This window comes from Xyrauchen texanus, chromosome 10, assembly GCF_025860055.1.
Source record: "Xyrauchen texanus isolate HMW12.3.18 chromosome 10, RBS_HiC_50CHRs, whole genome shotgun sequence".
Lineage (NCBI taxonomy): Eukaryota > Metazoa > Chordata > Actinopteri > Cypriniformes > Catostomidae > Xyrauchen > Xyrauchen texanus.
Window position 1 is genome coordinate 7134432 of NC_068285.1, and position 12597 is coordinate 7147028.

Genomic DNA, 12597 nt, shown 5'->3' on the forward strand with positions numbered 1-12597 from the left:
TAAACAGGCATCCGGTCCGAGTACAGGAGACAGAAGCGGGCCAAAGGATAAACGGAACTGGCCCGAGAGTATTTTGCTACCTGAGAGGCAAATCCTAATTATTCTTAAAATAGAATTTATTTTCTACACGATTTCTATTTCTTTTTTGTGTGAAATATGAACACCTATGAAATCTGAAATAAAACTTTCTTTATACTTTTTTTTTTTGAACGAATTAGTAATTTAGCAGAAAAACTTTCACTGTCAAGATTAAAAAATACTCTGGGGTTCCTCAAATGACACACCGGCAGAATCCTCTAAAGATCCTCAAAGACATACTATTAGGCTGCTACAGGGGCGTAGCAATATTTCAAAAGTTAGGTGAACAGAACGATTTGCACAACACGAACATAAATATAAAATATATAAGATATATTTTTAAGGCTCTCAATTGATCATTTTTTTTTTTATTTTGTTGAATTTCATGATTGATCAGTGAATTTTAACTTTTGCATTTACACATTTAGACATTTGCTGTATGAAAGACACAAAGTAAACACATTTGCTGTTGCATAAATATTTTGTTTATAATGCACAATTGATTCATAATTCATTCCATAATTTCATGTAATAATCTACTTAATGTTTGGGGTTCAAATCTGAGGTTATTTGATGTATAATAAATTAATTGTTAACAGATAAATTAAAAAAAGGGGCGAGAATGCGTCACTGCGTTTAGCGGAAGTGAAAGAAAAGTTCCCGATTGACTGCGGCTGAGCAGACGCTTCACGAGGAAATATTGGACTTCAGCTCATAATTAATGATGTCTGAAGTTAAGCAGACATTAAAAAAGGGACTTTCGGAAACTTTAGAGACTCAAGGACCTCTTTTCATGACAAGCAGCCAACGAGGTATTTGTTTTACATGTAGACGTGAATGAAAGTGTCCATAATGGCGCTAAGTGCTCATTTTGTATTTTGTTTACTTCATGCATGTATTGTATAACTTGTTGATGTGTTTTGTATTATGTTTATTTGCAAATGTAGTTCTCACGGCGTGAACGAAGGGTGTCTAAAGCGTGAGCAACGAGTGGATGCATCAGATACGTGCCCAATTAATAAACGCCCGTTTCAAGGAACCGACCTGTGTCTTGCGTTGTTGTGAAGAGAGCTACAGTGAGAACTCGACTGCTCATCACGGGTAGGAGAGATGATGGCGATGAGACCACCGAGGCACGGATGACGGTCTCACGAAGATCCAGCTATCAGATAGCCAGTTACTCATTGTCGGCATAGCGATTGCCAGCAACTGTAACCCACACAAGAAGAGACAGTCACAATGTCGAATTCAAACAGCTTTATTTGCGCATACGAGCTCAGGGGGGCGGAGCGAGGGAGCGGGAAGCGAGCACGCTCGCGGAGTGCCTGTGTGCGTGCTCGAGGAAGCGGGGATGGGGCAGAGGAGCGGGTTCGTGACAGTACTCCCCCCTCTGAATAGGACGGCTCCTGACGGCCGCGCTTGGCTGCGAGGCGCTGAGGGAACAGAAACGAGCGTGTGAGCTCGCGAGGACAGAACGAGCGTGTGAGCTCGGGGGACAGAACGAGCGTGTGAGCTCGGGGGACAGAACGAGCGTGTGAGCTCGGGGGACAGAACGAGCGTGTGAGCTCGAGGGGACAGAACGAGCGTGTGAGCTCGAGGGGACAGAAACGAGCGTGTGAGCTCATGGGGGGCAGAACGGCGTGTGAGCTCGCTGAGGCAGAAACGAGCGTGTAAGCTCGCGGGGGGCAGAAAGCACAAAAGGGAAATGAAACAGTCCATGGGGGTCAATGGGCAGTTCAAGGCAAGGTCAGGGGGAACATAGTGGACAGGCGGGTGGTCGGGAGATCTAGGGGGCAGCCATAGGGCAGAGACTGGGTCAGGAGGTCTAGAAGGCGACTGGAGAACAGGGACTGGGTCCGGGGGTCTGGAAGGTGACCACCGGACAGGAATAGGGTCCGGAGGCCAGGGAAGAGGCCACAGGACAGGTAGAGGGTCTGGAAGTCCGGGCTGAGCCGTGAAAGGCGGGGCCGTCAGAGGCGGCACCGTAGGTAGCCCTGGAGGTGGGGTCCTGGAAGGCTCCGGAGGTGGAGCCGACGGAGGCTTTAGGGGCGAAGGCCTGGACGGCTCTGGCGGTGGAGCCGGAGGAGGCTTTAGGGGCGAAGGCCTGGAAGGCTCTGGAGGGGGAGCCGAAGGAGGCTTTAGGGGTGAAGGCCTGGAAGGCTCAGGAAGTGGAGCCCATGGAGGTGGCGCCGTAGGAGGCTCCAGAGGTGAAGCCCTGGAAGGCTCTGGAGGCAGAGCCGAGGGAGGTGACGCCGTGGGAGGTGGTGCCGTAGAAGGCTTTGGGGGTTAAGCCCTGGTAGGCTCTGGAGGCAGAGCCGGGGGAGGTGGCGCCGTAAGAGGCTTGGGAGGCGGAGCCGCAGGAGGCTCGGGAGGCGAATCTCTAGAAGGCTCTGGAGTCTTAGGGCGCAGAGCCATGAGAGGCTCGGGAGGTGGAGCCGTAGGAGGCTCTGGAGGGGGAGCCATAGGAGGCTCGGGAGGCAGAGCCATAGGAGCCTCTAGTGGCCGAGCCCTGGAAGGCTCGAGAGGCTTGAGGGGGGGAGCCATGAAAGACTCGAGAGACGAAGCCCTGAGAGGCTTGAGAGGAGGAGGGGCCCTGAAAGACTCGGGAGGGGGAGCCCTGAGAGGCTTGAGAGGGGGAGGAGCCCTGAGAGACTCAAGAGGCGAAGCCGTGAGAGGCTTGAGGGGTGGAGCCATGAAAGACTCGATGGATGGAGCCTTGAGAGACTCGAGAGGCGAAGCCGTGAGAGGCTTGGAAGGAGGGGGAGCCCTGAGGGACTTGAGGGGTAGAGCTCTGGGAGGCTCGTGAGGAGGAGCCCTAGGAGGCTCGAGAGGAGGAGCCCTTGGAGGCTCGAGAGGAGGAGCCCTTGGAGGCTCGAGAGGAGGAGCCTTGAGAGACTCGTGAGGCGGAGCCCGGGAGGGCTCTGAGGGGCAAGCAGAGGCTGACAGAGCCGTGGTAGACCCTGAGGGCGAAGCAGAGGTCTGCAGAGCCGTGGAAGACTCTGAGGGCGGAGCAGAACCCGGCAGAGCCGTGGGAGACTCTGAGGGCGGAGCAGAACCCGGCAGAGCCGTGGGAGACTCTGAGGGCGGAGCAGAACCCGGCAGAGCCGTGGGAGACTCTGAGGGCGGAGCAGAACCCGGCAGAGCCGTGGAAGACTCTGAGGGCGGAGCAGAGGCTGGCAGAGTCGTGAGAGACTCTGAGGGCGGAGCAGAACCCGGCAGAGCCGTGGGAGACTCTGAGGGCGGAGCAGAGGCTGGCAGAGTCGTGGGAGACTCTGAGAGAACCTCTGCGGTCTGGAGCACAAGACGAGACTGGGGAGAAGGGGCCCTCTTCCTTCTCTGACGTCTTCGGCCAACAGGGGATGTGGCCATGGGGACGGTCGAGGCTCCAGGAGCTGGCTGGCTGACCGTGGCAGACATGGGCGCTGGCTCGTTGGCCGTGGCGGGCATGGGCGCTGGCTCGTTGGCCGTGGCGGGCATGGCCGCTGGCTCGTTGGCCGTGGCAGGCATGGGCGTTGACTCGCTGGCCGTGCCAGGCTTCGAGGCTGGGGCCTTAGCAGGCCTCGGGACTGGGGCCGTGTCAGGCTTGGGGACTAGGGCCGTGTCAGGCTTGGGGACTAGGGCCGTGACAGGCTTCGGGACTAGGGCTGTGACAGGCTTCGGGACTAGGGCCGTGTATGGCTTGGGGACTAGGGCCGTGTCAAGCTTGGGGACTAGGGCCATGTAAGGCTTCCAGACGGGGGCCATGGTAGGCTTCAAGACGGGGGCCGTGGTAGGCTTCAAGACGGGGCCGTGGTAGGCTTCAAGACGGAGGCCGTGGTAGGCTTCAAGACGGAGGCCGTGGTAGGGAACGCTGGTTCAGTTTCTGCCTCCCCCACAGTAAACGAGGAACCAGCGTACAGTAGGGCGAGGTCAATAAACTGAGCCAGGTTGAGAGAGCAGCGACCACCAGGCATGAATGATGAGGCTGGCTCATTCAGTCCAAATTGAAAAATGTCTTTCAGAGCCACCTCATCAAAATTCACCTGGTTGGCCAGGGCACAAAAATCAATAACATAAGCCTCCAAGGGTGTGCTCCCCTGACGCAAAACCAAGAGTCGGGCCGCTGGCTCCATAATGTCAAGGGCGGGGTTATGAGTTACACAACCGCTGCCTTGCATAAAAAACTCTTGGTCAGCGTCCGAAGAGCCATAAATCCTCTCCGGGGATGGAGAGCATACGGCGCTCGCGGATGCGTGGACGGCATCAACGGGCTCAGGGGCAGACAAAGGTGAAACAGGGAAAAATAAATCAGACATAGTGCATACTTGCTGCCCCTGGGCCGCGAGCGCTTGGTCGAGTCTCCAAACAGTAGCTCCTCGCGCTGAATGTGATGTGTACCTCCGCTCTAGTGAGCTGCGCGAATCCTCAGCGCGGGACATTGTGACTGTCTTCGGTATGGTTGGTTATTCTGTAACCCGCACAAGAAGAGACAGTCACAATGTTGAATTCAAACAGCTTTATTTGATAAAGCGTGCAAAGTACACAAAAAGGGCAAATCCAGTGAAGAGTAGTCAAAGGGAGCGTGAGGTCGAAGCCAGGGAATCAGTAGATGACAAAGGGGCAAATCCAAAGAAGCGTAGACAAGGGGAGCGTTAGGTCGAAGCCGGGAAATCAGTATACAAAGGGGCGAGACAAGCGAGAGGAAAAGACTGGGGATTCTAGGGGAACACTAGAGCTGGCAAGCTAAGAGGGTAAACAAGAGGAGTTCAAAACTAGACGAGACTAGCGGGGGGCAAAGACACGGGAAACTAAATACAATAACCAACCCTAAACAAACGAAAGGATAGTGAGTTATATAGGGGTGAGTGCAGGTGTGAACAATGACAGGTGATGAGACGAGTGCAGGTGAAACTAATGTGTGGTGATAGGAAGCGCGTGAGTGCAAGTGGTCATAATGTTCAGGCTGATGAGCCGAGTGCGCCAGAGGGGGGAGATAGTTTACGAGCGAGAGCTCGTAATAGCAAAACCGGGCGTGGAAGCCCGATGGAGGAAAAAGAGCATACGAGCTCAGGGGGGCGGAGCGAGGGAGCGGGAAGCGAGCACGCTCGCGGAGTGCCTGTGTGCGTGCTCGAGGAAGCGGGGATGGGGCAGAGGAGCGGGTTCGTGACAGCAACAGGGATTAGACTGTGTTGAAAGTGCAACATTTCAATCTAAAATCAGAAAGTGCTCTGCCACATCAAGTTAAGGTGGCGTGAGAAGTGGTTTAACTTGAAAATTGCAACAAGACTCAAGTCTATTAACCTCCTGCATACTGTGCTTAGCCTACATGTTTGATGATAAATCTGATATGCTGGTGTTTAATTGTAACATGTCTCAAAGCTAAAGAAAAAGGACATTATTATAAATTGAGATTTTACTATTTTGCTCTTATGAGAAGTAACCAAGCTTAAAGGGCAATTAAAAGGTAATCCACTGATGTGAAACCTGTTTTCTGCAAAGGATAAGCGATTTAATTAATTTGAGCATATTCACTTTGCAACCAAGGCTCTTTATTGCATTATACATTTTGCTAAATAATTTGCAATCGTTTATATCTTGTTTTGAAAAGGTTAATTTGAGGTTTAGATAAGTTTACATGTTGAAACGTTTATCTGGATGCAATATTGAAGTCTGTATTTAGAACATTGCAACCTGTTTGACTATTTACATTTAGGCTTACTGTAATATTACACTTTACACGTAGTCTAACAAATTTAATTTAAGTAGTAACATACATTCCATAGCAATTCAAGTCATTTAAAAATGTCTAACACAAGCACTGAGAATTGCCATAAAAATGCCAAATCATTCACTCATCCTGAAGTTACAGACACTAAACCTGCAGAAAATGTGGAAAAACTGCGAAGAAGCGAAAGGACCCGAACTCTTACAGAAAAGGGAAGAGAACTTCAAGTTGAAACGTTGAAGAGTGTACAGCGTCGGTACAGAATTATCTATGAAAAATGGAGGTATTATGCGCGATTAGGCAAGGAAATATTGTCTGATGAGGCTTCCCAAGATGAGTTGAATGAGTTGATCAAGAATATAGAAAGCACCCATTCCGAGATAAAAGTAATTTATGAAGAACTACGTCGAGTACAAACTCCTGAACCAGACCTGCGACGCAGAGTTGACACGTGCATGTCGCTTTCAGGATTCATTATTCGAAAAGCACATAAGCAACTTGAAGGATATGTCACAGATGAAGTGGAAGAGCCTTGGCCTGATGTTGGATCTATCCTAGACTCAACAGGCTCTTTATCAAAATCACTGTCTCTTCGATCAAAATGTAGTTCAGCCCACTCCAGCATTCCCTCAGTCAAAAGAAACGAGGCTGCAGCTGAAGCTGCTGCTTCCCAAGAAGTTTTGGCAGTGTTGGATGTACAAGAAAGGGAAGCAAAAGATCTCCAAATGCTAGAGATTGAAAGTAAACTACGTTTAGCACAGTTCGAATCTGAGAACCTGGCTATACAACAAGCAATACAGGACAAGTGTAGAAAACTTGAACGCTTAGAAGAAGTGAAGAAATTGAATGCTGCAAGAGCTAAAGTAAAGGTCTATGATCAAGTGGAAGGAAATTTTGAAGCGATTGATTTGCTGCATAATATTGAAACAGCAGGAGAGATTCGAGTTCCTGACCTTACCATTCCGGCAGCCATTCCTCAATTCTTGCCAAACACATCCCAAGTCCTCCAGGCCTCAAGTCCCCCCTTCATTCCTCAATCTCTAGTGGTTACAAGTCAAGCTCCTGATTCCCTAATTCCACAATGGGAATCTCAAGTTCCACCAACTTCAATGCATATGCCTCAAGTGCAAAACAGCTCTGATTTGGTCAAAGTGCTAACAGAAGCTATGAGTGCCAACCGTCTTCCAACACCAGAGCCTGCATTGTTCACCGGAGACCCTTTAAAATTCAAAGACTGGCGACTATCTTTCGAAACACTAATAGATAGGAAAAACATCCCAAAGAACGAAAAACTGTATTACCTAAGAAAGTACTTGGGTGGCGCTGCAAGGAAAGCCGTTGAAGGATTCTTCCTACTAGGCACTGACGTAGCGTACGACTCTGCCTGGCAGCTGTTGGAAAAACGTTTCGGAGACCCATTTATAATTGGCAAGTCCTTCAGAGACAAGCTGCATGGCTGGCCAAAGATAAGCTCTAAGGATGGTTGCGAACTAAGAGAATTTACAGATTTCCTCAAGAGCTGTGAAGCTGCAATGCCCCACCTTAAGACATTAGAAGTTCTTAACGACTGCAATGAGAATCAAAAAATCCTGCTGAAATTGCCAGATTGGTTGGTGTCCAGATGGAACCGCAAGGTTATGGAAGTCAGACAAGTAAACGCTGGATACCCACAATTCAAGGAGTTTGTAGACTTTTTATCAAAGGAAGCAGATCTCGCTTGCGATCCTGTATCCTCTATACAAGCACTTTAGAGTTTGGAAAGCGAAAAACCAAAATATCCACGAAATCAAACCATTCATGCAAAGACACTGTACACAAACACAACACAGAATATTATCGCATCATGCATCTTTTGTAAAAGAATAGGACATGTCCTAGCCAAGTGCAGAAAGTTCGGTGAGAAGACCGTTCAAGATCGTGTCAAGTTTGTTCGTGCAGAGAAGCTTTGCTTTGGATGTTTGCAGACTGGTCATCATTCAAGAAGATGTGATAACAAGAACACATGCGAAAGGTGTCATAAGAGACATCCGACATGTTTGTACGACAACAAGTTCAAAGAATATCAAAGATCTGCAACTCCGAAGGGAGACGACAATTCAAAGGACAAAACGCACAACAGAGAAATAGCTGCAGCAGCAATTACCAATGCAGTTACACAAGAAAGCCTAAGCACACAAACATCCACAATCGTACCTGTCTGGGTCTCATGCACAAATCGACCAGATCAGGAAATCCTTGTCTATGCACTTTTAGACACGCAGAGTGACACAACCTTTATATTAGACGAAGTGGCACAAGACCTTAATACTAATAAAGAGAATGTCAGTTTGCAGCTATCCACAATGTCTGCAAAGTCAACAGTTATACCTTGTCAGAAATTGACAAATCTTCAAGTTAGAGGATACAACTCAGAGAAAAGGATTCCATTGCCATCAGTTTTCACACGAGAGTTCATACCGGCGAACAGGTTACATGTTACAACTTCTAAAACAGCTCTAAAATGGCCTCATCTGGAACGATTGGCAGAAAAGATTCCACCACCTTTAGATTGTGAAGTAGGCCTTCTGATTGGCTATAATTGTCAACAAGCACTTCTTCCCAAGGAGGTCTTGGCCGGTGAGGAAAATCATCCTTATGCACAGCGAACTGATCTTGGCTGGAGCATTGTCGGCTGCTTAAACACAGCAAGCGACTACAGTGATGCAATAGGAATCAGCCACAGAACCTTAGTGCTACAAGTAATGCCAACAGAGAAGCCATCACCTGAGCTAAAGAGAGAAGTACACTTTGTGTGCAGAACTCATATCAAAGAAGTCATTCCAACAGACATTATCAAGGCTCTCGAATCCGATTTCTCAGATAACACTGTAGATGATAACCCAGTTTCTCAAGAAGATATTCTCTTTTTATCTAAGGTGAAAGAAGGTATAAGGCAAAGGGAAGATGGCCACTACGAACTACCGCTTCCTTTCAGGACTGACAAACCTAGTCTCCCAGACAATAAACAGTGTGCAGTTCATAGGCTCACCTCATTAGAGCTACGTCTGAGAAGAGACAAACAGTATTACAAGGATTATGTCCATTTCATGAATGACATAATAACCCGAGGAGATGCTGAGAGGGTTCCAAAGCTCGAACTTGACAACCAACCAGCATGGTATATTCCGCACCATGGAGTCTACCATCCCCACAAACCAGGGAAGATCCGTGTAGTTTTCGATTGTTCAGCACGCTTCAAAGCAACCTCCCTAAACGACCACCTCTTAACTAGTCCAGACCTGACCAACACATTAGTTGGAGTGCTATGTCGATTTAGAAAGGGTCCTATAGCCATAATGTGCGACGTCGAAAGAATGTTTCACCAATTTCACGTTGCAAAGGAATATCAAGACTACCTGAGATTCCTCTGGTGGGACGAAGGTAATCTAGACTCCAAAACCTCTGTGTATAGAATGAAGGTACACCTGTTTGGTGCAGCTTCATCCCCCGGCTGCTCAAACTTTGGACTTAAGCATCTAGCATCACAGGGTCATGGAAAGTTCAGCGAAGAGTCCATTAAGTTCATCCAGAGAAGTTTTTATGTCGACGATGGCTTAACAAGTGTAAAATCAACTGCCGAAGCTATACATCTGGTAGAAGAGGCAAGAGCTTTGTGCAGAACAGGCAACCTTAGGCTGCACAAATTTGTGTCCAACAACAAAGAAGTGATAGCCGCAATACCACCTGAAGAATGTGCCCAGACGAAAGATCTAGACATGGCTTTAGGAGAACTTCACATTGAGAGAGCACTAGGAGTTCAGTGGTGCGTTGAAGCAGATGAATTCCAATTTAGGGTCGTAGTCAAGAAAAATCCCATGACAAGGAGAGGAGTACTCTCAACCGTCGCCTCAGTCTATGATCCACTAGGGTTTGTTGCCCCTTTCCTACTAGTTGGCAAACAGATTCTTCAAACGCTATGTAGAGACAAAGCAAACTGGGACGAAGATCTCCCCGGGCACATTCTGCCAAAATGGGAGTCATGGCTTAGAGACTTACCTTACTTGGCAGTCTTAAAGATTCCAAGAAGCTATCTTCCATTACACTTTGACGAGGTCGTGTTATATGAGCTTCACAACTTTTCCGATGCAAGTTTCAATGGATATGGTGCATGCTCCTACTACCTCCGAGCAATAAGCAAAACAGGGCAGATCAGTTGCTCACTTGTCATGGGAAAGGCAAGAGTGGCCCCTTCTAAACTGACTACTATACCAAGACTTGAATTATCATCGGATGTGACTTCAGTCCGCAATGGCGACGTCATCAAAAGGGAGATTGAGATTGAAAACCTGCAAGTGTATTACTGGACTGACTCAAAAGTGGTACTCGGCTATGTGAACAACGACGCTAAGAGGTTTCACACGTTCATAGCCAACCGTATCCAACGCATAAGATCTAGTACATCACCTAAACAGTGGCGGCATGTCAGTTCCGAAAATAATCCCGCTGACTATGCCTCAAGAGGACTGAGCGCAGTTCAACTGAAGGAGTCCAACTGGCTGAAAGGACCCAATTTTCTGTGGCAACGGAATCTTCCACATGAAGAGGAAATGGTGGGAGAAGTAGAAATGACTGACCCTGAGCTTCACAAAGCCTATGTTTGTGCAGTCAAATCAAAAGAAGTGAGTTCAATAGTAAACCGCATCATTAAATTCTCAGACTGGTCCAGAGCAGTAAGGGATGTCGCCAGGCTCAAGAGGTTTGCCAGGGAACTTAAGAGACTTAAGCCAAGAACAAACGAGGCAATGAGCCTTGAAGAAAGAAGAGAAGCGGAAATCTTCATCATTAAGTTGGTACAAGAAGAAGCCTTTGCAGAGGACATCCATAAAATCAGGTTTCAGAAAGAAGGTATCTTGAACAAGAGCAATAAGTTACAACAGTTAAATGCATTCTTGGACAAGAATGATATCCTCAGGGTGGGAGGACGTCTATCCCAATCAACCTTGCATCATGACGTAAAACATCCTGCAATACTTCCGAAGAAATCTTATGTGTCAACCTTACTTGTCAAACATCATCATGAGCGTGTACACCACCAAGGTAGGGGCATGACCATGAACGAATTACGTGCAAACGGAATATGGAATCTTAGGATGTGGAAACGTGGTCTCTTCTCACATTTACAAGTGTGTAAAATGTAGAAGATACAGAAGAACTACTGAGGTTCAACAAATGGCAGATCTGCCGGAAGAGAGAACCAAGACATCTCCCCCCTTTACATACTGTGGTCTAGATTGTTTTGGCCCCTTCATCGTAACGGAGGGAAGAAGGGAATTAAAACGATACGGATTGTTGTTTACCTGTCTATGCTCTAGAGCGGTACACATAGAGACACTAGACGACCTGACAACAGATGCCTTCATAAATGCGCTTCGAATGTTTGTGGCTATTAGAGGACCTGTTCGCCAATTAAGATGCGATCAGGGAACAAATTTTATGGGCGCTAGAAGAGAGTTTTCTGAGTTGCTCAAAGGGATGGATCAAGAACGTCTACGAGCAATCAGTTGGGAATTTGTGATGAATGTCCCATCAGCGAGTCACATGGGTGGAGTCTGGGAGCGACAAATTCGAACGATCAGAAGCATCCTGACTGACATGCTCAACAAGTCCGCAAGCAGACTCGACACCACAACTCTGAGGACATTTCTTTATGAGACAATGGCCATAATAAACAGCAGACCACTAAGTGTTGAACATCTTCACGATCCCACAGGTCCTGAACCTCTCACTCCCAACCATATACTAACTATGAAATCCTCAATCATTCTGCCTCCTCCGGGACAGTTCGGTAAAGAGGATCTCTATCTGCGTAAAAGGTGGAGAAGAGTGCAGTTCTTAGCCAATGAATTCTGGCAAAGATGGAAACGGGAATACCTGCTAAATCTCCAACAACGACAGAAATGGCAAAGTACATCGCGAAATTCACAAGTAGATGACATTGTGATTCTACAAGATGACAGTGCACAAAGAAACGAATGGAAGCTTGCCAGAGTGGTAGAAGCTCACCCTAGTGCAGATGGCATTGTGCGAAAACTGAAGCTATTAGTCAGTGACACTACACTTGTTAAAGGAAAGGCACTCACTAGATCAGTCTACCTAGAAAGGCCTATTCACAAGGTAGTTACTTTACTTGAAGCTAACTAAGTCACATAAATAAGCTTACACTCATTCAAGTCCAAAACATTTATTGGTTTCTTTCATCTTTGTTTAGAAGAAAATCCCACATTCCTAGTCAATGAGTGATTTTGGTGGGAGTGTAAATGCTGTTGCATAAATATTTTGTTTATAATGCACAATTGATTCATAATTAATTCCATAATTTCATCTAATAATCTACTTAATGTTTGGGGTTCAAATCTGAGGTTATTTGATGTATAATAAATTAATTGTTAACAGATAAATTAAAATAAGTAGCGAGAATGCGTCACTGCGTTTAAGCGGAAGTGAAAGAAAAGTTCCGATTGACTCGCGGCTGAGCAGGCGCTTCACGAGGAAATATTGGACTTCAGCTCATAATTAATGATGTCTGAAGTTAAGCAGACATTAAAAAGGGACTTTCGGAAACTTTAGAGACTCAAGGACCTCTTTTCATGATAAGCAGCCAACGAGGTATTTGTTTTACATGTAGACGTGAATGAAAAAAGTGTCCATAATGGCGCTAAGTGCTCATTTTGTATTTTGTTTACTTCATGCATGTATTGTATAACTTGTTGATGTGTTTTGTATTATGTTTATTTGCAAATGTAGTTCTCACGGCGTGAACGAAGGGTGTCTAAAGC

General features: G+C 47.1%; 2 protein-coding genes across 2 annotated transcripts in view; one reads left to right on the plus strand and one right to left on the minus strand.

Annotated features, from left to right (window-relative positions):
- Window positions 1–12597, plus strand: part of LOC127650479 (uncharacterized) — a 1198408-nt gene that overhangs the window by 1067933 nt on the left and 117878 nt on the right.
- LOC127650380 (NACHT, LRR and PYD domains-containing protein 3-like) overlaps window positions 1–12597 on the minus strand; it is a 1539373-nt gene that overhangs the window by 797606 nt on the left and 729170 nt on the right. The window lies entirely within an intron of this gene.